The sequence below is a fragment of the Mycteria americana genome, chromosome 9 (genome assembly GCF_035582795.1).
Source record: "Mycteria americana isolate JAX WOST 10 ecotype Jacksonville Zoo and Gardens chromosome 9, USCA_MyAme_1.0, whole genome shotgun sequence".
Lineage (NCBI taxonomy): Eukaryota > Metazoa > Chordata > Aves > Ciconiiformes > Ciconiidae > Mycteria > Mycteria americana.
Genome location: NC_134373.1, coordinates 42668489 through 42695954, shown reverse-complemented (window position 1 = coordinate 42695954; position 27466 = coordinate 42668489). Strand labels below are relative to the sequence as shown.

At 46.1% G+C, this 27466-nt stretch overlaps 1 protein-coding gene across 5 annotated transcripts in view; it reads left to right on the top strand.

The window, feature by feature from the left end:
• The window catches only part of CACNB4 (calcium voltage-gated channel auxiliary subunit beta 4), a 107805-nt gene that overhangs the window by 3091 nt on the left and 77248 nt on the right, over window positions 1-27466 (top strand). The gene's annotated exons all lie outside the window — the stretch shown is intronic.

Sequence of the window (27466 nt, the reverse complement as noted above, 5' to 3'; positions counted from 1 at the left end):
TGGCTTTTCATTATGTTGCATTTCATTTTTGGCTTCAATCTACTGCTCAATCTAATTTAGTCAGGGAATAATGTTTGGACGAGCTTTTGAATTTGCATTTTTGTCAACGCTGTGTGCTGATAAGCAAAGACGGTCCGTCGCGCTGAGTCCCGTGTGTCTGTCAGCAAGGGCAGAGCTACCCACTCCAGCATCACCAGCGTGGGAAGCTGGCGGTGCCCGTAATTGCCTCTTGCTGTGGGAAACGCTGCGCTGGAAGACATGGACGGAGTGATGTACAAGTGGGAACAGGTAGGTATGTGCTGAAAATCATTGGGCTGGTATAAAAAATAAGACCTGCTCCTGCGATCGCTTGTGTCCTGGGGTGACCTGGGGTGCAGGAGGTTCCCAGGTTGTTGGATGGGCTCCTCTGTCTCCAGTGGCACGGCCAAGGCTGCGAGTAATGCTGGCGCTGAAGCTGTTAAGTGCAGTATGCGAGCGAGGAATGGGTGTACAGAATTGTTCCTCTGACGTGGCAGGTGCTGCTCAATTATATTTAAGAACCCCCTTGAGGGACAGAAGTCAATTATAAGACAATAAGTAGGTCAGCTGAAAACATATGCTTATAATTTTGCAAAATGCTGTAATAACTCGTTGTTTTTTCTGTAAGATTTTACATTTCCACCGCTTATTTTGATAGGGTGTGACTGGTGAGTATATGCAATTTTAGGTTTTTTTCTTTGACTGCTGGTGGCATCAGTTTTATTGCTTGTGATTTTTAATAGAATTTATTTCACTGAGGAAGGTTACGTGACCTGTGAAGAACAACAACGGTCACCCAAAGGTCATGTTAGAGCATCGCTTCTTGTCAAAAGAAAGGGCCACGGTGGCCGTTTTTTACTGCGGGTGGTCCCAGGTGAGTTAGCAGGGCCGGGGCTGCAGCTATAGCTACCTGCGCCAGAAGTCATTAAAACCTTTTATGATGAGGTGCCAATAGAATTTGGGGAGGGAAGAGCCACGCAGTAAATGGCTCCATCTGCGTAACAGGACTGGGGATCCCCCGGGGAAGGTCAGCACCTGAGAGGGGGACTTCGACGCTTGGGGAGGGCTGACGGAGGTCTGAGCAGGGGTCCTGCGGTGGCGGAGGGGGAGGTTCAGCCTCCCTTCCTCCTCCACCTCGCTCCTCAGCTCGGCCGGGCGTCTCCCCGCGGCGGTGCCCGTCTGCCTGCTCTGGCCGGGGCTGCGTGAAGAGTTTATGCATTTTGCTTTTTGCTGACCAAACCGCAGCCCTTAGAGCCGGTGCGATCGGACGTCTCCTTGTTCTCGGTCTCCCTTCAGCGTGCCCTTCCTCATTGAAAGAAGGTTTTGTGCAATGACGTTTCATGAGGCGATGGAGAGGTGTCAAGCCAGAGTAGCTCTGCTTCTGAAGATCGAACGAAAACCGAAGTCGGGTAGCGGACTGATGGTTTGGTCCCTAACGGGGCTGTTGCTTGGCCGCTCGTGTGCGGGATCGCCTCGCTGTATAACGTTGCCATAACTTACGTGCTTGAAGTGAAATACAGAGTTACCTGCCCTCTGATACCGGCAGGGCCTCGTAATAAAATCTTCTTGAAACACTCACAGTAATCAGTGGAAATCCTTTCTAGCTCATGCCAGAGACTTCGAGTAAAGCCACCGAGCCTACCTCTTCAGACCAAGCACGTTTGGCTTTACATAGAATTACACTTAGACATGCAGTTTGTTTCTGGAAGTTTTTTGCTGCTTACATTTAGAGACAGTTGAAGTTAAAGTCAATTTTCTTTTAAGACATAGTTACACTTAGTGTTGCATCTCTGGCTTGTGCTTCCCCCTTTTAGATATCATTTTTCCTATGTGATATTGAGAGGAAAAGCAAAAGAGGATTTTCTGTTATTAGACCAGCTCTCAAGCTGTAACAACTTTTAAAAAAGTTAATGACATTCTGACCAGAAAAAAGTAAAAAAATCTTTCAAGAGTTTTGTGCCTTGTTTGCAGATGAGTTTGTGTGTGTGCGTGGAGGTGGGGCTGTGGTGTCCTCCCTGCAGGACCAAGCGGTGGGCTCTAGCTGGACGCTGGCATCTACGTTCAGATATCCTCTTGTTTACTCAAGGAAAAAATAGTTGTAGATCAGATTTGGGAGGCTTTAAGGCTGGCTGAGTTGTGTTTGTACTTACGAAGTCTGAAAACCTTTCCCTTGGCACGCGGGCCATACGGCCGCCCAGTTCCCACCTCAGGTGTGCCTTCGCAGATGCAGAGCAGGCAAGGTCGCTCATCGGCTCTGGCAGATGTTAGCTTAACTACGTACACCGACGTTTTCAAGAGCAATGCATGGCCTGAAGTACAGGATTGAGTTTTGTAGTTGATGTTTTTTGCTGGCTGTCCTGTAAAGTAATGATCTGAATTAGGGGGAGTCAACATTTGGTCTTTGCTCGTCAGCGATGTGTGTAGGCAGCTTCAGTGACCGTTTCTCAATGAACTTTTTAATGTGCGTTTGATTTCTTCCTTCAGTTCTGCATTTTTTTGTCTTAAAATCATTTTCCTCGGAATGAAATGAGACCTCAGTTGATGCTCTTGAGGTTTTGCTCTTCTGTAGTACAGGTTTTCTGGTACGCAGGAGATGGACGATGCTGAGTAGTGTTGTCCATTCCAACCGAGGTATGCAATGACCCAGGCATTTCTCAAAATCAAATGCTGATTAGATTGATAAAATATATATCTGCAAAGGAGCAGATTAGAATTTCAGTAATTTACCGGGATGAGCTCAATTGTACGATGAGTCATTAATTTCTAAAATATAGCGTACTGTCATAGAATCTGATTATTCCTTAGACACAGGACTGGATCGTTATTTTTCTCCATAGAGCGTTTAGAAACTGTTAAAGCATTTGACAGGTGAATAAAAGATTCAGCCCTTTCTCCACAGAACATAAGCCTTGTCTGCACGGCAGAGCGACATTGTTTTAACGCGCCTTTCTTCTTAAATTGATGTAGTTAACTAATACAACAGTTGCATCGTTCAAGTTAAAGTGTGCTTAAGACCAGTTTACTTTGATTTAACCTAAATATGTAGAATTACAATAAGGCAAAGTCAGGCATGCTTGAACTGAAATAACTGTCCGCGGAGCGTCTTGCTGTAGTGCCCCGACAGCCATTCGACTTTGAGGCTGGTTTGCAGTTTTCTCTTGTGTACAGCACCATGGAGTAAGTTTACAAAGGCCCTGTGAGCTTCGGGAGACTTGTTTGGTGGAAAACACCAAACGTCGTGGCCTGGATTTCAGTTCCAAATCACAGAGGTGATTTCTGAAGACAGCCTGCTTCTGCAGGACAGAGATGAGGCCGTCCCTTGCGTCCGCGTAGGCTGCGTGCTACGCAGGGGCTGTACCCGGGTCCCGGCCGGAGCCCATGGATAGTCCCGAGTGTCCCAGTGCCAGGCTGCCCCAACCTGAGCCGCCACAGCGGGATTTGCCTGCGGTGGGTTAGAGAGCTTGCATGGAGCTGTCTCCTGCCAGCTGGAGAGAGACTATCGGATCGATGGGCGCAGCCGGGTTTGGAAGACGTGGTGTGTTGTGACCCTTGGTGAGGCTCGTAATGACAACTGCGATGAAGAGGAGAAATACCGGAGAAGAGGAGAAATACTGAAACGATGAAGGCTGTCAAATAGAACCACGCTTTGCTACTGCTGTGCGTTTCAGTGATGGAGGGTGCTATATCTGAGCAGCTTCTAACCGTTGGGCTCACCGGTGCTGATGACTTCTAGATGACATCTCTCCTCTCCGTAACTTCCTCCGGGATGCTGCCTGTGCGGATTAAGTCAGAGTCATGGGATACGCAGCCGATAGGTTTTCCGGAGTTGTCTTCTGATACGGCTTGAGAGGCTGATGGACTTGGAGCGTGTCCCCCGTTCTTGGCCTCCCTGTTGGTAACAGCTGGTGGCATGTGGCTGTCACACGTCCGTGTGCACATCTGCCTCCCTGAGAGCTGCCTTGTCCTGTCTGAGGGTGTTGCGTTGATCCCAGGCGCCCCAAAATCCTGCCTTGGTTGGGTTTCTCCTTGCACGGTTGGGAGGAGGAGGTGGGTGGGGGGACAAGCTTCACAGGGCTGGAATAACAGTAGAAGGAAACTTAAATGGAATTTTTTTTTATTATAAAACAAAGAGTAGGAAAGTTGGCTTCTCTCCTTAATTCTGCCATCACTTCATCTGACCGTGAAGAAGCCAGCAGACTTCTGCGAGTTTCGTTTCTTCCTCTGGAAAGCGAGTGTAGCTGTGCATCTCTGTGTCACCGGGAAGCTTAATTGAATGTTTCTTAATGTACTAATTGAATCTCAAATTACGTTCCCACTTAGTGTTCCGTTAGAAAGGGAAAAAGGTTTTTATTTATGCGTGTGTCTGTCGCAAGCAAATAATGATCACGATTGCATTCTTTAAAAACACCACACACACACACACACAACCCTCCCGGTTGTTTTATTGTTTTTGTTTGGAGCCACCTATCAACCTTTTGGGCAGGTTCACGGGGTTATATTCGTGGTAAGCTGTCGTCCTCACCGCTTCGTGAGCGTGGCCAGCGCAGCACGTGGAAGCGGGACGTGATTCATCTCCTCAGCGTGCCAGTGCTCGCGCTGCTGCGGTCCCTGCTAGCGGGTACTGGTGCACCGTAGCAGCTCACAGGATTGTCAGAAATCTGGTAGGGGACAGCTCACTCAATTAACAGGATCCCTTCTGTGTCTTTGATGGAGCCGTGGGCGCGGATGCATAAAAGTCCGAGCCTTTGAAATGCTCGCTTTAAAAATTTTATGTCCCGTTCTTCAGCAGATGTGCTGACCGGCTTATTGTCTCCATGGTAACAAGGTTTCGTTTTTAAAATAGCCTAAAGTCACAAAAGAGAAGTCAGATATTAATAGCATAAGCAGCGTAGGTATGAATAAAAAATAGGATTTGGCTATTCCTCATCCAAAATTTCTGGTATTTGGGAGTTGTCTGTCTCTTTCTACATACCGTGGGTGTTTGTTTAAATGTATTTTTCTAGTGTGACCGATACAAATAATTCTCTTTATTCATGCAATGTTATTACAGTGAAATATTTACATGATTACAGCAACACTTAGAATACCAGCACAATACCAAATGCATAATATTTAATAGGTAACCAGTAAAAAAAAAACCTGTACAAACGCGCAGGGCATACAATGGTATAAACGCAGGCTGCTCCCACTGCCCCCCTTTCTGTAATGGGGAGACTGGAGGAAGAAGCGCTACGTGACTTGATGAACTCTGTGTTAAATCCGGGGCTCGAGCGCCCTGGGCAGCTCTGTTCCCACCTCCCGTCGTCCGCCACCTTCTGACAGGCTCACCCATATTTCATTTATTTATTTTTTTACCCCCAATATTTTTGCTGTACGGTAACAGAGCGTGCAGAACTCCAGTGGCGTGGTTATAGTGTAAGACCACACGCTCGAGCCATTTTAGCAGATTTCGGGAGCTCGAGCCGTGCACGGGCTCTGCCTGCGCTTGCTGTCATGCAGTTTCTATGGACACCAACGGTTTGTGTCAAATGCAATCTCGATGCGATTGTCTGTGCTGAATATAGAGGAAGCAGAGATGATTACATGGGGCTCCAAACCTGTATTTGCTAAAATATGTTCTGTTGCTTTGGAAAGAATATGGTAGGGCCAGAAATAGCTTTTTCCTAAAATCCTTGGGTCGTGGGTGACCTGCAGAGTTGGAAAAAGAGCTTCTTAACTCCTTTCCGTTGGTTTCAGGGTTATATGGGAAAGCCTGACGTGTCTAATCTTCATAATTCTGCTTTAAACAATAATAAAGCAGAGCTCTAGCAAAATAAAATTGAGGTGCGAACTTCTTCAGCTGCTTGTGATGTTGAGAAGATCTCCCGTTAAAGACAGTTTTTGGTTAATGGTCAAATGTAATAAAAACTATCAGAAGGCCATGTTGGTGATGGATGTCAGATAATTTGACAACTGAGAAAAGATATCAGAAACGTGTTTAGAGAGTCTGTGTAACAATGTGTCTCTCCTGTCTGTTGTACTAATTTTTGGCTGCTTGTAACGAGGTCTCCAGCTGTCCCTGGTGCTTTGGGGCAAAGTGGGATGGGTAATAGATGGGACGGGTAATAGATGGGACTCGCGTGCCTTCCCCTATCCCTCTCATCAAAACTGGAAGCTTTCTTAAAACAGAATCACAGAATCGTATAGGTTGGAAAAGACCTTTAAGATCATCGAGTCCAACCGTAAACCTAACACTGCCAAGCCCACCACTACACCATGTCCCCAAGCACCTCATCCAAACGTCTTTTAAGATACCTCCAGGGATGGGGACTCAACCACTTCCCTGGGCAGCCCCTTCCAATGCTTGATAACCCTTTCAGTGAAGTAAAATTTCCTAATATCCAGTCTAAACCTCCCCTGGCTCAACTGGAGGCCATTTCTTCTCATCCCATCACTTGTTACCTGGGAGAAGAGACCGACCCCACCTCTCTACAGCCTCCTTCCAGGCAGTTGTAGAGAGCGATGAGGTCTCCCCTCAGCCTCCTTTTCTCCAGGCTGAACAACCCCAGGTCCCTCAGCCGCTCCCCATCAGCCTTGTGCCCCAGACCCTTCCCCAGCTCCGTTGCCCTTCTCTGGACACGCTCCAGCCCCTCAATGTCTCTCTTGTCGTGAGGGGCCCAACACTGAACACAGCATTCGAGGTGCGGCCTCACCAGTGCCGAGTACAGGGGCACGATCACTGCCCTAGTCCTGCTGGCCACGCTATTCCTGACACAGGCCAGGATGCCATTGGCTTTCTTGGCCACCTGGGCACACTGCTGGCTCATATTCAGCCGGCTGTCGACCAACACCCCCAGGTCCTTCTCTGCCAGGCAGCTTTCCAGCCACTCTTCCCCACGCCTGTAGCGTTGCATGGGGTTGCTGTGACCCAAGTGCAGGACCTGGCACTCAGCCTTGTTGAACCTCACCCGATTGACCCCAGCCCACGTGGGGAGGAAGGATGTCACGTTGCAGTCACGGAGATCCCACCCTGTCCCAGTTCTCTGCCCCTACAAGGCATCTGCGATGTGTACAAATACAGTGGATTTTCACCGCTACCTGACTTTGTGCCCTTTCACAAATGGCGTGCCTTGTAAAAGGGTGCTCGGCCGCCGGGAGCTTCGGTGTCGGCATTCCCACGGGTGACTGCTTCCACGTCAGCAGTCCCACACTGATCTCTGTGGTTTCTGCTTTTTGCAAAGCGACTTGCACGTGTGTTTTGTGAGACCTGGGCCGGAGCGTGTTAAATGCTTTAAGGTACGAGGGTAGAAATACATCTTAGTAGTTACACTCCAGTCACATTCCCTCTGAACAATAAACCCTCGTTGCACTCTTGTTTCCTTGACACTTTTTACGATGAGCATCACGGTTTCTGGGAAAACCTTCTTTTTCTTCTAAATAAGAGATTTAATGTCCTTAAGTAAGAGTCACTTTTGAATACTGGATTCTGATGGCTTTGTGTTGCTTGGGTCTGGGTTATGACATCTTTTCTTGCACAGAATAAGCAATATTCTAGCTGTAATCTTCATTTCATTTGACTTGTGTTCTGTTTCTGCTGTCGTTTGTATTTTTATGACAGTCATTCTCCGTACTGATGGTTTCAGTGCTTAACTAGCGACTCTTTTCCCCAGCTTATATAATATATCATTTTTCCATTTATACGTACAGACAGCAGGAACTGTCCCTATGTCTCAGTATTGCTTTAGGTTAATACACTTAATGCATTTTGATATCTCTTGAAAAATTTGATATCCTGATTCAGATAATGCAGTAAAATACTACAGGTCAGAATTTTGAAAACATCTTTTGAAAACGCTTGTTCCTTTGAAAGTCAAGGTAATCCTTTTAGTGGGATAATCCGGTAGCTTCTACCCAGTGATATTCCATTAATTTTGCACATTTCACCTGTAGAAAGATTTCCAGTGGTTTATTCTCATGGAGGAAGAAGAGGCAGCGCGGCGAGGCAGTGAGCTGCACGTGGGCAGCTCTGTAATCAAATTCCCGTCGGATCTGGTAGAAACGCGTCCTGCTGAAGCACTCCTCCTGCGGTCATTATTTCGTGGGGGGAATTGTCTTTCAGCTGAAGTTGTAGAGGTCTACGTTTTCTGGCGAAATAGTGGATTCTCTTTGTGTAATGCTTACAACAATTAGTTCTTTGTTATTATAAGCATTTCACGAAGAAAATGCATCTTTGGGGTTTTCTGTGTGGCCTTGAGCTTACATCCTAATGGGTGTTTTAGGGACATTCCCAGTATTGCTGACCGTGCATCGCGTGGCCCTTTGGTTTTGTTTCTTGCGCTTTCCGTGAAGAGCTGCTCTCATACCACTCGTCGGGTGGGAATACATCGGGTCTTGTGAACTAAAGCCAAGCTTATACCTGAATTACCATTGGCAGGAGAGACTTGGAAGGGCACTCATCTGTATGCTGAAAGAGGAGGTGGCACTTGTGGCATGGGAAGCCAGGCTGTTTCATGGTGTGCTCTGCAGCAGTGGGACACAACGGGCAGGAGGCACTTGCCTCAGCTCTGGTGTCTGGTCCCACGTTGGACATCCCAGGCTCTCCTGGCCAAGAACAGCATGCTGTGGCAGGTAGGAGGTCGGATCTGGGCACCTGTGGAGGACCATCGCCCTGCTGCAGCCCCATGGGATTTGCTGGGTGATCTGAGCCAACCTGAGACACCTGGGGTTAAGCAGGAGAATCCCATCCACCACGTTATGGAGGAAGACCTAAGTTAAGCTCCTCACTTGTGACTTCAGTAAGCCTTGATAACTACAGGGTTACATGTCTCTTTCTGAAGAGAAAGGTAGATTTCTTTATGGTTTTCCAACCAAATTATATCTTTGATTTGGATTTTGCTTGCCAGATCCTTGTGGTGAGATATATTCTTCACTTCCTACCTTACGCGTTCAGTGGTACCTTGTCCTGTACAAGACCTTGGTCACAACACACACATCATAACATAAATGTTCTACTCCAATTTTTGTGAAGTGTTTTTGGAGCCTTTTACGATAAAGGCACTATGTAGCTTGAAGTTCATGAGTGGAAGCTTTGTATTAGGAATTAGTTGAAATAATATTCTGCTGAAATTGGGCTGCAGGTTCTGCTAAAGCATTGATGTGTGTTACGGCCATTTTGGTCATCACGCTTAGAAATGAAGGGCATATCTATAAATAACGCAGAAGCGAAGTGGTTATACTTAGAAATGGAGATCCCTTTCCCCTGCCTCCCCCCGTTGATACGACAGGTCGGATACTCCTGAGCCTCGCCAGTGGCAGAGTCTCCATGGCCAGCCAGCAGCACAGCACTGAGCCACAAAAGGGATGGTTTCTTCTTAAATACAGAAGATGTGGAGGACTGAAAGGAAACCTAGTCCAAACTCAGTTCTTACTATAGACTGGTTGGCCTGGTCTGCTGTGCCTGCAGGGTTGTTCGTTCCTTGGGTGATCTCTTCTTAGCAATTGAAACTGATTTTTCCCATTCATAAGCTGGTGTAGGAGACATTTCATAAGCTGGTGGGGTTTTTTTTCCCTCTCTTTTATTCATCTTAGAGTGATAAAAATGACCTCGGCACTAGGCATTTCTTAGGGCTTAATGACCAGTTGGGGTTAATGTCCCGAGAGACATTAAACATCCAGCCAGTCATTAATCTTCAAAGTGCCTGGTAGCAATTATAGCTTAAATATTCTTCTCCTGTTTTGGCTTTGATCATCTTGGGCCATTAGGAGCATCTTCGCCTCCCTCTCCCCCCTCCCCACGTGTTGGCATCATGGGGAGAAAACATCCATCCCGCGGGGCGATAAGGCGAGCTGCTCCGACGTGCTGGCTGTGGATGTACGAGATGTGTGACCTGGGGCTGTCGGACGGGAGAGCTGGTGGTGGCGGTGCTGGGTGGCAGCAGTAATGAAGCTTCTCTTCACGTTTCTGCAGATGGGATAGGAGGAGAGGGAATCCAGGACTGCCGAATGTAACCTGCTTCCTTAGAGAAAAAGGTCAGGTCGGAGACACAGAGAAATGAAGAATGAGATGGGGTTAGAAAGGCATCGGGAAGATGGAAGAAGAGGAGATGGGAGAGCCAAGACCGCAGTTAGAGCACGGGTTGAGTGGTGGGTAGGAAGGATATTTGTGAAAGGAAAGGAGGATTGAGCAGGTTTGGAAGTGAGATTCTGGAGGTGCAGGTAAATGGGCATCGCCATGGGCCAGAACAGACCTTTGCGTGATGCTTTCCTTCCTGCCACATTCACCCTTTTTTAACTAATATCCCTCTTCTGCCATTGTTTTGCTCCCATCGCGGGGTTGCTGTCCTTCCATGGCTTTCGCTCGCAGTGCTCCTGCGCTGCCTCCTGCAGCTCATGGCCCTGTTTGCTCTGTCCTCTTCCAACTCCGCTGTTGGCGTTCCCGTCCTCTTCCGAAAACTCCCTCTGGTCACTGGCCTTGGCTCATCTGTCTCCTTTCTCAGCCCGTGTGCCTCTCGTTCCTCCGCACTGAATTTCAGCAGCTGCCTTGTTACCTAGTTTTGTACAAGACAAAAAGAGTAGGAAGAGGGGAAATCACAAATTTTTACTGAAGTAACTATTTAAATTTGACTGAGGACAGTATGTGGGATTTTTTTGTTTGCTTTTTTCCTGGGAATGTTGTTACTCTCTTTATCTCGCGTTCTGTATCTCACATCTTGTATTTCTCTCTTAAAACTGACAGTGGACTCGGCATGTTGTGACTCTCGCTCCCCGGTTAATGAGAGCTGCCCAGTATACAGGATGGCAGCCATCAAATGAGCCAAGTGCTGTGAAGAGATAAAGAGTTAAAAAAAAAAAAAGACCCCCCAAAACCCAACAAAAACCAGGGGCAGAGAAAAAGGCGAGAGGAAGTAGAAAAGGGGGAAAAAGGAGAGGCTAAGAAAGAAGAGGCAGAGCATGTCTGTAGCTGGTTTGCAGAACAAAGAGTATACGCACTAAAAATGTTGGTAGCGGCTTGCCAGAATGGGTGGCTCTTGTATAACTGTTGTCTTCTCTGACTTTATTCACCCCTGTTCATAGGTATTCTGGAAGAAAGATTTTCTCTTTTCCTTTAGCGGGCAGTTAGACGTGTCCTAGCCACGCTAGCTGGGACTAGAAACAGGTACTGTTTCTGTACTAGCTGGTACTAGAAACAGGTACAGCTGGTACTGGAAACAGGTTCCTCTGTTTTCATCCCTTTTTTTTTTCTTTCTCTTTCCTTTCTTTTTTCATCCCTTTTCCTTTTCATTCTCCCTGTACAGTTAGGGAGAGGATAGGTAGAAATACTGGCAACAAGGACGCAGCAGGAAGACCTCTTTGCTATGTGATGGCCGTCTTAAGGGCACTCTTGCTGTCAAACCTCTGCCGTTCTCTTTTTTCAAGGTATTTTCCCAGGCCTGGGGTGTAGCTTGTAAGGCTTCTGCAGGGCACTGAGATTTTTCCCGGCAGTCTTGACGTCAGCACATGTGGTCCTGTTTTCTCAGTGGTAATGACAAGGTTACTCCGTGACCAAACCTTCAGAAAGCAAAGCAAAGTTTACTTGGCCCAAAAGCCTTACCAAAACCAACCCTCTCCGATCAATACGTGCCTTTACTGGATGCCTGCCTTCTCAGGCACTCATCCAGGTTCCCCGTGAGGCTCTCTTGGGATGACTCCAATGCCTCACACGCTCCTTTGGGCTCTGTCCCTCTTGGCCGTGGTTCCATGTTGGCTCACTGTGCCAGGTGTTGGTTCGAGCAGAAGTCTCCTTTCTTCTCAGATGAAGACGGTCATTTTGTTTTGCTTCAGGCTCTTTGCCTTGTCACGTGTCTCTTGTTCAAGGTAAAATGAACAGAAGTCATTTTCTCTGGGAGTGACACCCCAAAGGGTTAAGTGCTGCTGCTATTGCAGCATTGAGGATTTACATGAATTATTTCACATGGACTTCACCTCTTGAAGGGAGGTCACCACTCAGCCAAGGATAAGATCCTTATTTACCACAGAAAGAGATGTTATGAAACAAAATGAAGATGGAATAACTCTTACAAAGTTATTGCAGTAATCCTAGAATCCTGGCCTGTTCCAGCCATGTACTGTCCTGGGGCAGTCCTGGCATGGAGGATCCAAGGGTGAGCTGCATGACTTGCAGTAGGCTGCATGGCAGAATGGTGAGATGCAGGCGGAGGTGAAAGACAGAAAGGCAACTGTTGCTCTTTGTATTTCCCTTTTTGCAATTTTCTTTTTTTTCTTTTTTCTTTTTTTTTTTTTTTAAGTGAAAGCATGAATTACCAATCTTCACGGTGAGCCCCCAAACACCAACCTCAAGGAGAGGAGACTGATTAGAAGAGGGTGCTTTATTCTTAGCCGTGTTCAGTAGTCAGGAGGTAGACAGCATTTGCTGTCAAACATGATTTTCAGAGCCCAAAAGTACATTAAAAAAAAAAAAATTAAAAAAATGATGTAAGCATTGCCGAGCAGAGCACACCCATCTGTTTGACTGAATATCCAGGCCCTCCTTGTGATTTTTATAATGAACTTGCTTCTCATGGTAAATGCTGAAATAACTATTCCGGTGGCTGATTTTGTCTTCCAAAGAACAGTATGAAGAGTAGCGTGCACATGGTGCGTCCCTGCTATGCCGTGTGCCTCCTTCGTCCTCATCTGTTTCTCTTTCCGTTCGCTCCCGATGCACTGTCCTCTTGTCAGATGTGGTGGTACAAATGTATGACTGATGTCCCCAGTGTACGTCTTGGTGCAAGCTTCGTATTTCTTACTAGTGCCCATCTATCGCCCAGCTTCTTGTTGAACAACGGGAACGTGGTTAATTTTCTCTTCTCCCCATCTTTGCTTAGAGGAAAGACGGGTGGACTCGACGGAGGCCATGCTGCTCCTATTGCAAGGCAACGGCTGTGCGTTTTGCACTCCGTTAGTCAACGGGGTAATTGCTCATTACGGAGCTTTTATTCTGTGTATCAGATTCATGTGGGGTTTATTCATGTTCGAAGCAAAGGTGTTTTATTTATTAATTTAATGCACTTAAGGATTTTTCTGCTTTAGACCATGAACAAGTAATTGAGCAGCTTACTTCCCTCCATGACAAATCTCCTGATATTTTAAACTTCCACATGATCTTGTGCTTTGGGTCCTCTCTGAGATTAGTGCTGGTGATTTTGAAAGACTTCTGTATTCTCTTGTTAACTGCGGTCATTGAAAAGGAACTAACTGAAAAGTCATCACACGGCCAACCTCTCACCAGAAACTGGTACCTTCTCCAGTTCTCTGGACCGCACGTGTGTGTCAGACCTGCAACTGCTTCACCGGTAAATACTTCACCTCCCTTTTTGCAGATGACTCTGTTTTCCGTGATCGTTAAATGAGAGGTTACCACTTACATGCAGGAAAAACAGAAGTGTGATGAATTACAAGCCGGTGTAATTTATGCAGAAGCAGTGTGGGGGAAATTGCAGCCCACTCTTGTTCCACATAAATTATGCATGTACCTCCTTGAAAATAGCTACAGAGGGTGTTCGGATTTTTTTGGCTAATGAATCATGCCCTAAATTTCTACAGTACATACATTGACTCAAATGTCTCCCTTTTGCCCCACCTTTATTTTTAGATCATCTGTAAACTTTTGCTGAACGTGCAGTTCCGGATGTTTCTTTATTTTCCTTACAACAGACCTGTTCTTTGAAGACCCTGTTTTGAAAAGGGGCTCCTAAATTTACTACTTCTCCCAGAGCCCTCCCACGTGAGAGTTACATCTTATGCTTTGGAGATCTCTGAAGAGATCCCTTGGCTGTTGTAGTAAGGATATATGTGAATAAATGTGTGCTTATGGAGATGCAGCCTGCTCTTGCGTGCCGTCATCTCCCTGCAAACCACGGCTGTAGACTTCTTTGGAGCTGTAGCCTTCTCTCTTGGGTCATGGGCAACACAAACCCCTTGAACCTGAGCGCAGAAATGAAGAAGTTGCAAACAGTTCATGAAGAAAGCAAAGTATGATGCTGTCCACCATATGATATTTGCTTGGTGCAATATATAAATATAATATTTATTCGGCTATAAGCTGGTGAAGCTTGGGGATGGTTAGAGGAACGCTGCGTATAGGCCTAGCCACTTAGCCATGGGTAATAACCGGGGAGCAGCAGGGTGGTGGTCTGGTCTTCTCCTCCACCTCGGGAGCAGCTGCAAAGCCGGAGCTCCCTCTGCGAGACAGCAGCGGTAACAATTCCAACCAGCAAGAAGCAATTTTGGAAGTGCCTTGAGAAGAAAAGCACTTTGAGGAGGATTTGGAAGGTGAAGGGTGGTTGTTTGGAACATGAGAAGATGGAACAGCTTTGGACCTAAAATCAGCTTGCTACAAAGATACAGAACGTTATGGAAAGAACAAGTCAAAGAGAAGTGTGATTTTCATGATAATAAAGGTGTGGGTGGACCAGCGTAGGCAAGCCGGGGAGAGAGGGCGGCATGAGGCTTCGGCTGGCGTGGAGGAGCAGAGACGTAAGGGAGCAAAGGCTTTAGTGGTGAGGAAGGTGGGGGCCGTCATGGAAGACCATTTTGATTTTGTCATGGATGCGGAAAAAGGAATTTCAAGATGCTGAGGAGGGGTATTCGATATATTTTGTTGTCGTACATTAGGAGCCTGCCTAGGATATATATAGTTGATCGCATGTGTGCTTTCTTGAGGATTTTTCTGTGTTTTTTTTCCCCCTGTTTTATGTTATTTTTTAAGCACAATTATTTATCTTCCTTTGACGTGTCTAAGCAAACTGATTGCATATTTAGGGCCGAATCTCTCTTGACTCTGTCCTGCTCCTGCTGAAATCAGTGAGGGGCTTCCATGTGCAAAGCGAGCAGGATTGCACGACCTAACAACACAAGCAGATATTTTTTTCCCGCCCCGTCTGCCATTGTCAGTAAAATTGAAGTTTGCTGCCCCTGCACATCTATGTTTTGATAAAGGACTGTGGGAACGGCACCAAAACCAACTCGGTTCCCAACAGAAAGAGGAAATATGATTGGCCTGGGGGAATGATGCATGACATCAGTTGGCTGTTCGTATTTCAAAAGTGGTGTGGTTAGAAAAAGTAGTTTTCAGATAGTCTGCTCTTCTAGGTAGCGCTAGGCTGACGAACCCTTCGGCTGATGATCCATATGGTAAAAACAGTGCTAGATCTTGCAACGTGTCTTTTAAGGGCTCCATGTGGATGGATAGTATCCCGTTTTACTAGGTAGTGAGAATAATTATCTTCTGGAGATGTTCAGCGCTGTCTTTCAGGTGGGGAACTCCTTGCCACAGGGTGCTGCAGATACAAAAAACCCTCAAAATAAATTGAATCAGAAAGGGAGTGGACAAACCAGCAGGAGAGAAATCTTATCGCAGGTTGTCAAGGTCTTGGCTATAGTTCCTGGCTCTGGGATGGAGCCAAGTCCCGGGCGCTCAGAGCGCACGGCCGTGTGCTCGCCCTCTTCCCACGCTCTCCCTGGAAGGGCACTGGTGGTCACTGGGACAGGCAGATCTTTGATCTGGCCTAAGGTGGCTTTTCTTCCTTGTGTGAGAAAGACATTTCTTGATAAACTAAGTAAACTGTATTTTATACCTCTCTTCTCCGGGCACATATTCAGAGCTTTTATTATTTCTGTAGATCATTTCTGGATTTCTTCTAATTTTGAACATCCTTCTCCCAATGCGGATAATAGAAGATGGCGTACCCAGGAGCGTCCTCAGCAATGCCCTAAGCGAGGTCAGGCCGTGTCTCCCCTGTGGCTACTTGATGCTTGGTTTTTGTTTGGGGTTTTTTTTGTCATTTTGGTTGTGTTCAGGCCCCCAAGGGCTGCCTTTCCCAGTGCTGTGGAGCTGTTTATTCAGCCTTTTACTCTCCAAATCCCCCCCTCAGTGTCGCTTCGGAGTTTGTCTCCAGTCTCACACTGCTTCTTGAAGGCGTATAGACCTTTCATGCCTCATACAAAGACATATACTTGGAAACAGCGTTCCCCCTGTGCTTGATACTCACGTTAAGCGATTCTACGGATGCTTACATGAACGGAACGTTATAATATTTTTGTCACAACCTGTGTTTAGTACAAAGAGAAGATGTATGGCCATGGTTAATGAAGAGGGTGCTAAAAAAGTGAAGTTATGGGGAGGTTTGTTCTGACGTGAGGCGTGCGTGCGCGGTGAAGGGCAAGGCAAGGGCTCGGAGTGTGAGGAGGAGAGGGCTCCGTGGGTTGGGAAGAGCTCAACGTGCTCTGGACTCGCACCGTCCCATGGCCGCAGCGTCTCTCCTTACCGGCGTTTCAGTAACTTTCAACAGCGACGTCACTGAGGTCTGCCGATTAACCGTTTTCTCATCTCTTTAATGTTAGACTCTCTTGATTTTTGGATAGAGCAGCCCTTTTACCAGAATGTCGGGCAGATCGCAATCAAATATCAGTATATCTGAAAGAAAATGTTATCAACCTGTTTTTATATGTTGTTTGATGAAAACCATTCAAAGTCTCTTTTATTTTCAGTGAAATGATGATGATTTACATTATTGTGCTAATTCTCTTCAATTCTGCAGTGATAGTGTTGCACCTCAGGATTCCCTTAGGATGTTTTGGAAATCATCCCTGTTTATATATTTACGCAATGCTACCTTTCTCCTAGCCCTTAGGAAGTTCCTCAGTACTTAAAGACTTATTTCAAAAGAAAAAAAAAAAAACAACCCATCAACCTTTAACAATTCAGAGAGCCCTTTAGGCAATTTTACTAATATCTTTGGGTGAAAATTGTCTTTTCCAAGTACCTAAAAAGCACAGGTGTAGTTTCACTCCTTTCCTAGCTATTCATAGAGGGGAAAAAAAGGATTTATTACTGTGCGATATGAATACATCATATCACTTATCTCTAGCTACAAGACAATAGTTATGATTAAATAGTCGTATCTTTTCTGCCTTAGGGCCCCGTTGCACCACAATGACACCATTACCACTTTTACTATTATTAAAGCTACACATGAAGTTGTTTTTACAATGTGTTTGGACGGTTGGACTCGATGATCTTAAAGGTCTTTTCCAACCTATACGATTCTGTGATGCTGTGATTCTGTTTACATTTCTCTTCTCAATCTATGTTTAAATTGCTCTTAAGCCTAAGTTGGCCAGTTAGTACCCTTGCCCTTCCTTACAGCCTGCAGTTCTGTGCGGGTTCCCTCTACTTCTGGCCGTTGGTTTCACCATTTCTCATCTGCTTTGCTTCCAGTGGCTGCTCCCGCTCCCCGTCCTCCCCAGGCTGGGCTGGGTCTCCAGCCCAAGAAGCGGTTCGGGCAGTTTCAGGCTTCAGCGTTCCCTCCTCCTCGCTCTTCCCATGGTTTTGTTCGTGCCTTGGTCCCAGGTTTGGAGGGAAGCCGCTGCGGCAGCAAGAGGCTGCTCCCGGCTGGGGCTGCGCTGGGTTTGCACAGCAAGGGCAAGGAGAGCACGGCCACTCGCGGCATGCCAGCCATCACTGTTTCGCTTCCACATCCAGTGTAGTCTTTGTTGTATACTTAAATACTGAAGTTCAGGCCCTGGAAGTATGCTAATCTAACTGCTAACGAGCATTTAGAATGCATTGTATTAACTCACAGCATTAATTCTGGGGGGGGTTTGGAGTTCAGCTAAATATGGCTTTTAGAGATGGATAAAATTACTGCACGCAGCAGTTTCAAGCCATGTTTTTTTCTCATTCAGTTCTATTATTAGAATACTTACTTGCTATAATATATTTTAATACAATTGCAAAACAAAATGCACTGTACAGATGGTTACTGACTCTCTGGTATCCATGTTTGGGACTGTGCCCGTTAATTACTTCTGCTGTGTTCACCTACATGTTACTGTTTTGTGGGAGGAAAAAATGTTATCTTTTGTACCTAAAAAGCAACTTCTTAGGGCTGAACGAACTTGCATTATTCCTATGGAAACAAAACGCTGTGCAAAGAAAAAAAAAAAATTCAAAACATCTTTGGGAATTTGTGACCATCTGGAGGGCGAAGCTGTGTAGCGAGATGGCCGTGCGTTCACACCATAGCAGGAGCAGGGCACAGATGCTGCCGCTCCTTGCACGGCGGCTCCAGGGTCTGCCTCCCCGACTTGCTCCGGTGCTTCTGTGCCATGGGTAGCGTCGGGGACCGCCGACGTCCCGGGGCTGGCCCACCTCTGGAGTCGGGAGCGCAGCGGTGCACCCACTGACGGCAACGGCTGCTTTGTCCGGCTCTGATTCTGCGTCTTCCGGGACCAAACGTCCCTGCCTTTGCTTTGGCACGCTTCTGGATTTGCTCTGGATTTGCCACGGGGGTTTCTTTATAGCTGCAGCAGAATTATTGTTGTTGTTTGACCCCAAATCCAGTGGCATCCAGCTGATCCAGCAGCTGGGCTTGGAAGATTGCAAGCCCACCTTCCCTTTATGATTCTTTGACGTTTCTACTAGACCAATTGACGCCTTATGCTCTTGGTTATCGTCTTCTATAAGGGGTCTACTGTATAGTTCTTAACCACCTTGCGCACGCGGTGGGTGTGTGCTCAGGCTGCAGTGCCCGGTGCTGTGTGCTGCGTTACAAGGTGTGCAACTTAGGGGATGGCCCTGCCGGAGTCCTTGCTGCTCTGCCCGTCCTCCTTACGCGTTATCCCTGCCGTGGCCGGTGCGAGTCGAACCCGTACATGCCCTGATGTGATTACAGGGGGGCAGCTGCCCACACGAGTCACCTCCTGAGGTGTAAGCAGTATTAAGTCTTCTGTGCACCAAGGGGAGCGGACACAAATGACCTTGCTTTTCTGACAGATAGCCAGCCGTAGTAACAATCTTCCAAAATGTAGGGTTTTGACAGAAGTAAATCCTGTGTCTTCCCTGTAATGGGGGCTAGGACCATTTGGGCTGTCGAGGCAGAAGCGTAGGGTGAAGGCTGGGGGGATGCTCCTGGCTCGTAGATCACGCAACTGGCTAGTGCCGTGGTCGTGTTCTCATCCTCAGTCCCTTGTTATTCGGATCTGATGCAGGAGTTGAGCACAAACAGCTGGGCTGTTGTATAAACATCAAATGCTGATTTAGGCTTCAGAAATGCTTTTTTTGGTGGTGGTTGTTGTTGACTTTTATCTTGTTGTGCTGGAGTTGGAAGGCTGGCTGAAGCCTGGTGCTGTCAGCAGCCCATCAACTCGGGTCCCTATGCTGTGGATGGGCTCAGTTAGTTTGTAGTGATGCTGTCTTGCATTTTATGTAGTCCTTCCACCCTAATGCCGTCAGTCGCGGCATTTTGTAAGGATAGACAACACTGAATTTCATGGGAATGAAGTACCTGATCCTAGGAAAAACAGGCACCGTTTCCGGTAAGAGTTTTAGACCTCTGAGCTAGCTATTCACTTACATAGAAAGTCATTAATTATTACGCATACTACATATTAAAAGCCTCTTTTCACAAAATTCTTTCTTAGTATTTCAGGCAAGATTAACCTGGCAAATCCTGGTTCATCTGGTGAGGACAGTTTTTGCTAGGTAGATGAGAATACAGTTACTAAGGGTAATTGTGTCAGCGCTGTACAGGACAGGCGGCTGGGGTCTCGCGTTCTTGTGGCAGTGTTAAGATGAAGATAAAAATCCTCTTGATTTACTGGAAGGTGTTTCGTCCCTTATCAAACACACAATTCCCATTTCTTTATAATCTCAGATAAAGTCATATAAAAATGATTTTCTGGCAGTTGCATGCAGGAAAACGTGCCATGTGCCTTTACAGTTATTTGACAGCGTGAGCTGTGCTGCTAGGTGGGCTAAAAAATCTGCAGTTCTGGTAAAAGCCACGGGGTGGGGTTGTTACTTTAAGGCTTGCTGGAATACTGTAATCCTTGAGCAGCAAGTCTGGAGTCCTGAAGTCTTTATGCCCTTTTAGTAAATTAAATGTGGTCTTTATACTTTTCAAGTTCTTCAGCAAAGAGCTTGGCACAGGCACAAACATCACAAGCCCAATATAATTAATTTCCAAAGAGTTGCTCCTGCTGATTTTTGGGGAAGAATTTGCAGTGCTGGATGTCTGGTAAGATGCCTGGGTTATCTCAGGAGAGAGGAGTTAGCTGGAGCTGCAAGGAGTGCTGCTTCCAGGAATTTCGGATTTTTGTAGCCCAGGTAAGAAAGATACCAGCTCTCAGTCTTGCTTTGAATTTACATTTGTAGGTGTTGAGCTTGCAGGATGCACGAGACAAAGCGAACATTCAACAATTACAAAGCATTTGTTAACTTCTTAAATGAAATATTTCCCATACCATTAAGCCACAAAAGGGGGACGTCGATCGTAATTTCTGGGCTTTGTGGCCGCATGAGCTGAGACGCAAAAATGCCAAAATAACTAAAAAACTCCACCAGCTTCCAAAACCGCTCCTTCATAGCCACGTGCGTGTTTCCACCTGAGGAAGACTTTGGCCTTTGCCAAGCCAGGCTCCGGCTCTCACCACGCAGAGCTCCCCAGCCCTCCTCACGCAGGAATGCCGACCCCGCAGCCGCCTTTCTCTTCTGACTCAGTTTCTACCCCTACAACTCTAACGGGGATCCTAATGACAAGGATTGTGCTTTTTTAGCACCTCTCAACAAAGGCACGCAAATGACTAGTATGTGCAGTTAACTGCGTACGAGCAGGGTGGATTTTTACCGTCCGTCCGCAAAATGGTATATAAGGGCTGGTCATATGTAACAGCTTCATATATCAAGGATTAATGTTATATGAGAAATAGTCAAGATGTTTTTCATGAGACATCTTGGATTGACGGTGGGCGCTGTAAGGGCCGGTAACAGCGTGCAAGCACTGGCTGTTTGCCGCGGCTGGGCGCTAGGCTAGACCTCGTCCCCTCGCTGCCTTCGTCCCGAGCCCGTTTCCTCCTGTCTGGGGGTTAGGCTGTCGGAGAGAAAGCCCACCTTGGTACACACATGGAAAAGTTTCTGTCCTCTTGAGCCACCAGGTGGACTATTCTGCTCTTCTTTATTCTCCATATTAAGTCTTTTTCCTGGAAAAAGCATTTTCTTCCTAGGTACTCACTGTTCACAACAGACCGTCGCGTAAGCTGTGGTCTGTTTTCTAGGTGTCTAGGAAAGCTGAGCCTAGTTCGACTCAAGGGGGTAAGGAGGCTGATTCTGACAACTGTCGTGTATCTCCCAGACAGAGACAGGTTTGATTATTTTTTTTTTTGGGTTGTTTTTTTTTTCCCTGTTCTCTCATCTGCACTCTCTGTTGTCTTCCCACAGATACTGGGCAAACCCACAGATTAAAAACAAACAAACAAAAAAACCCCCTCTGGCTGCATAAAGGCACTTTAAAAGGTGCAAAACCAAATAAACATTGGCACTGTGCTTCTTTGGAATGTGTCCTCTGAAGGGGAGATGTGTTAAAAAACATTTTCTGTGATGAATGAGCGTTCCTTGGGCATGCAATAAAAATTGCTTCTTCAGTTCCACATTCAGGACTCCGCTGACATGCGTTCCTGCGTACATCTCTTTCTCAGTCCCAAGCAAATACAACCCTCTGGTCTTCATGGTGAGGGCTCCTCGCAGCCTGTCCCCGCGTTGTCTGTCGTCTCTCGTTCCGGGCCGAGAGTCCCACTCCTGACGAAGATGTCGGGCGCTCTGCCCGCTTGCCCAGCTAATGCCAGCACCGTATTTTAGACAGCTGACGTCTCTATCCCTCAGCCTCCTAAAGCTTTCCTTGCAAAAACCCGCAGCGTTTCAGCCACTGATGAATGGGAAGTGAGGAATCATCTTCTGGTTTTCACTCCTCTGTATGCGTGTCCGAGCATTTGGCTTTTGTTTTCCTATTTACACCGCAACCGACCATTGTCTTATTTCAACGGGGTTTACTCAAAAGTGCTTATTGATTTCTTTTCGCCGCCTTACAGCGTCTGCACCGAGCGCGTTGGTGCTGTGCTGACGCGGTTTCATAACAATATTTGTCCTGAGAGTAAAGGATGGGAATTACAGCACACACTTTTAGAAGAAAATTACATGCTATCAGACCACAAACATACACCTAATTTACCGTTAAACCTCTGCGTTTGAAGCTCATAAAAGCAAGGGGCTGGGATGCAGCTCTTGTTTTGCCTGGTTTGTTTAGCTCACGGCAATGTGATATGCTGATGTGCTTAAATATATAAATACCCACCGGGCAATGTGGTAGGGAGCTGTAACGTATGGTGACACTGCTGAGATTTGGAGTTATGGCAATTAAACCCAGATTATTATTTTTTTTAACTGTAATGTTTTCTTTAATTGTAAAAAAATAATTGGTAAAGGCAGCCAGATTTGCTACCCTGTTTCTGCAGTTTTAGCAAAACAAAATTATGAGAAACCTGATAAAAGCAGTACTCGAGAGGGGTACTGTTCCCAGTAGCCTGCAGGCCCATGCCTTGACGTGCTGTACTGAGAGCTCTTTCACAGGGAAAAGGAGGTTTTTCCCGCCATGCTGTGCTTGGCGTTTCCGTGGGGAGGGACACTGCCTTGTTTTCACCCTGGAAGCCGAGGTAGGAGCACATTGCTCTGTCTGAATCACAGCCTTTCCCCCCCAAAGAGATTTTCTGTGTTTAGCTATCTACTCCCGATCAGGTGTTTTTGTTGTGGCTTTTCTTCTGTTTTTTATTTTTTATTTTTATTTTTTAAATCCAAGCTTGCTGGGCCATGGACAGTGCACGTAGAAACTAGCAGAGGAAAAGGTCTCCTGAGGTCTTCTGCCTGACGACTTTATAGATTTATAATTAAATACAAAAATCTATGCCCTTACCGTCCTGGGTTCTATCATGGCCTTGAAGGCTCAGAGTAATGTGGTGGCTCAAATTCAGCCATTTAGTGCTTTGGGCACCCACTAGTCCCTTCAATAAAAGGTTATTCGATTGGGAATTCATGAGCCCTGGTGATAAGTGCTTTCCAGCTGTGTCTGCGTTAGTTCGTGGTTAGGGCAGCCCGGAGCACGGGCAGCATCTCCTGGCAGTGTGGGGTAGGGTTGTCTTCTCTCTGTGTCCCGGACTGGGAGAACTGGGAGGAATCTCGGAGCTGGCTGGTCCTTTGCTTGTGCCTTCTTGGAGCCCCAAAACCACAGTATGCTGATGTGCAAATCTCTCTGCTTTCTCCCCAGATGTCCTAGAGCACAGAGAAAATCTTGAAGATGCTCTAAAGATGGAATTGTTTTGAGTCATGAAAACACTAATAAACACTCCTACACGCTTGCAGTATTCAGGCTTGGTTGTTCTAAATAATTTTAATTGCTTTAATTCGTCATATTTTGTGATGGCTTGTTCATTAAATCATGAGCTTCATGAAAGCTCCAGCTACTGAGTCGATCTGGTAGAAATAGTAAGATAGTATTTAGCTGTTTGCACAAAATTATGCAGCAATTATGACGAAACAAATTCATTCCAGGTTCTGCTGATTACCATGGTAACCCACATTCAAAATAGCAGTATAAGGCCACTTAGCATAAGAAAAACAGGGTTTTATCCCTTATTAACTGATGCATGCTATAGATTTTGATAAAGAACTCCTTAAAATGGAGGCACTTCCCTTTTTAATTGCAGTCGTGTTGTAACACTGTGAATCCTCCCAGGAAAGGGCAAAGAGTGATCTTGCGAGGAGCATCTCTCGCAGAACAGCCAACCTTTTGCTTTGCCTAACGCGTGCTATATATTTTTGACTTTTCTGACTAATGGCAATTAGTAAGGGAGGACAAGTGGCTGTTACAGGCAGAATTCCCAGGTTAGCAAGGCAGCCTATTTTTAGGTGCATCTTGAAGGCACAGCTATTAAATTCTATGCAGTGCTTCCTGTAGCTCCAGTTTATAGCTCTGGACTCAGAGAAACTTGAGCTGGATGATCGATTGGGCTAAAAGGATCTCATGCAGATGTAATCTGTGAGGGTTTGACAGCCCCAAGAATTTAGGAATTGAGTATTGACTCCCAAAAATAAAGCTGACTTCAGTTGTTGTCAAGACAGCTGGTTTGGATTCTCTTTATGCCTGTGCGTATGGCGTATATTTGTTTTAAAGTGTTTTGAAGCTGTGATTTTTTTTTTGAAGGTAGTTTTCCCCAATTGTGTTGGCCAGAAGCTTTTGAATTAAAGCTGAGATTTTTTTTTTTTTTTTTTTTAAATTCTTTCTCCAGAAATTAAAGTTTTAAGGAAAGCATTTGATGTCATAGCACTCATGGTAAAACTTAAAGACTTTCTCATCCTGTAGGTATTGTACTCATCATTGGTGTAAAACTACGAGCTCTCTGCTGTGAGTCACACCCCAGCGTAACTGCAGAGGAAGGTATCGGGGCATCCTCGTAAAGCCTTGCTGGCTTTTTGATTAAGAGCGTGAGCCTGCCCTATGCAGACCCAGCAGAGAATGATGTTACCTGCAGGAGAGCTGGTGGCGGGGGGAGCAGCTCCGATGCGAAAGGCTGTGGCAGGGACTTTGGGGATGCTGCCGCAGAAGGTGATGTAAAAAACCATTCCCTTGCCCCACAGCGGGTCCCAAGTTCCCGTGGTGGAGAGGCAGGCAGAGAAGGGGGAGAGGCTGGTAGCACTGAACCCGTAAATAAACATGGTTTTCATGCTGCGAAGCAACTGGAGTCTCGCCCGGCAAGAAAACATCTGTAACAGATGTGGCCCTTCCAAAGTGTGGAAGTGATAGAGGTGTGAGCGCTGGGGACGTCCCGTGAGCTGGAGGAGGCCTGGCAGGCAGGCTGCAGGGAGCCGGCGTCCGTCGGAGCGGTAAATCCCGGAGGAAAGGAGCCAGAATGCAGCAGAATTACCCGGTGCTTTAAAATAGATGGTGAAAAACTTAATTGTTCTAGCAGGAGGAGAATAGGAAGGGTATGATTTCACTGATGACTACGGAAGATTAATTTAGTGGGTGCATACTTGTGTATTTGTATTTATCTGTTTGTTTGGGATCAGTGAGGCGTAACAGGAATGCATTCTTTCTGTCATGTCCTCCAGTTATTTTACTTGCCAGGACATTCCCGAGCAGTACAGGGGGTGGGTTTATGCACAGTTCTGTTTGAGGCAGTGGATGCCCAGAAAACGCTCAGTGAGGTTGCGATGTTGTCAGAATACAACCGATGAAGCCTTTGAAAATTCGCTTTTGCATCACGTCTCTAAGACTTGCTGCAGAACTGAAACTCAAGTTCAGGGTACGTTTTCACTCTGCCCGAAACACTGATGTGGAAGCTGGCTCATCTGTACTTCCGAACTTAACTGGAACCACATGGTGCTGCTCTTATGAAGAGATTCTTGAAATACTTTCCTCCCTTGGATTTGCTTGATGAATGATACAGGGCAAGCGTAAAGCTGTTTTTCCCACGATACACTTAGTGTGGTGCCATTTCCTCATTCTAGAAGGTTATTTTAAGTGATTTGTATTGCTTTGTAATAGCAGCAGCAAGTTAGCAATTTAGTGTTCTCGCAAAGACTACGGCTTTTCATTTTTTGGGTTACTGGACCAAATCCAGCCCAGGCTGGTAAGCATGTTTGTCTTGCTCACACGGCTATTCAGTGGCCTGTCAGAGATGCTGAAAATCAGAGTCCAGGTCTCTCAAACTGGTAACTCTGCACCTAGCATTAACTGACACTTGTTTCAGGTGTTGGGCTTCAAGCCTCAGCAGAGACCAAAGACAGCTCGTTTGAAACAAGAAGAGAGCACAGAGCGCATGAGGTATACCTGTGCCACAAATGGTCACAATGTGCTTATTCCATTCCTTAAATGTATTTAAGGGGGTTACGAATGGGTTGCTTGTGCTGTAAATTACCTGTGAAGATGATGCTGGTATCTGACAATGCTTTTGGGCTGTTTGCTATTTGTTGGTTTTGGTTGTGGTTGGCAAACTATGCCTGTGAGTCTTGCTACAACAAAAGCTTTTTCTGGAAATAGCTTCTCAATTTCGTAAAATTGATGGTTTAGTCTGCATTATGGACATTAGAAAGATGGAAAAAATTTTGGGAGCTAACGTCCGCTAACGCTCAGAGGGGAGAGGAAAAAATTGGCTGCAGGTAGAAGGAATATTCTCATTACCCCTACGTCACTGCTCATTTAAGATAAAGGCATTCAAACGTCTATTTTACAATCTGCATAGGATTAAAGACATTTGGTATTTTAAGAAAATGTTCTCATGAATGTATCAGACCCATCAGGCTTCACTTACTGAGCTAGATACTCACAGTTCAGGGCGTAATTCAGCTCGCTGCTATTCCTTTGTCACCTATGCCCTTACCACCTACTTTCCCGCCCCCCAGTTTTAGGTGGGTTCTTCAAAAGATGAATAAAACTGAATTAGCTGCACGAAGAAGAATTCAGGGCTTTCAAATTCAGTGGGGAGAGCGGGCCCGCATGTGTGTGGGAAGGAATGAGTCCACTGACAAAAGAAGCTATTAAATCTTTAATGCTTGCTTCCCGCTACTATGAAAAGTATTGAAGACATTTTAATAAAAAGTCTTTTATTTTTATTTTTTTTTCCATGACTAAGTCTTTAAGGCTGCTATAGGGAACTTCGGTTAAATTCCTCAGCTATAAGATGCTGCACATTGACACCTGCTTGAAGGACCGTTCCCTGTTCTGGAATCAGTGGTGTTTGCCTGCATGGCTGTTGTAATCTAGGCCTGCACAGAATTTTAGTTATAACATATTTTTAACTTTGCTGTTTCCTGTACATCTGCAAAGCAATTACATCTTATTACCTTCAACAAGTCATAGCAGTGCCTCCCCCATGCAGTGAGAAGATGCATAAATGATACACCCTCAAACATTGAAGCAAGACTGGCGTGCGTCTTCCCGGGACGGGGATGTATCCAGGCAGCTAGCAGAAGTGTAAGCAGTAGCAAGTTATTTTGAGGAGTAGGTGGGGGGGGGTTATGAAGATCCAACTGTGTTGGAATACCAATACAGAAGTACAAGGAGCATCACACACAAAGGCAGCTGAAGAAGCAGGAAAATGCTGATTCAGCGTTCTCTCGTGATAGATTTGTTGCTTTTGTGCTCAAAGACATGCAGTGCTTCAGTGTTTGTTTCAGTCAATTCATCTCTCTGATTAATCACTGGAATAAGCAGCGGGCCCTTCTACATCTTTCCATTAGGCAGGATTAGTGCTATTTATTTACTTTTCATGGTGGACTTTCCCCGCTTCATTTTCTTCTAATGCATACCATGCCGTGTCTTTGAATTTCAGTCACTCTGCAATTATTTAGTGATTTCTGCTTTGTGGTGTTTGGCCGGGGATGGTAGCTGCATCCTTCCCTATGACTTCTCCCTGCCTCCGTTACCTCCGCAGTGCCCTACTTCCATCCCACCCAGATCAAGGCTGGAGCCCCTCGGCTGAGTTACGATCCAGGCTGAGTGGGAAGCAAAAGGAGTTCAGCTTGCGCTGGAGAGAGATGCTGTATCGCTGAGAAGGGGGTGAAGCAATGTGTCTCCCTCCGAGTGGTGTGGAACTGGGGTGA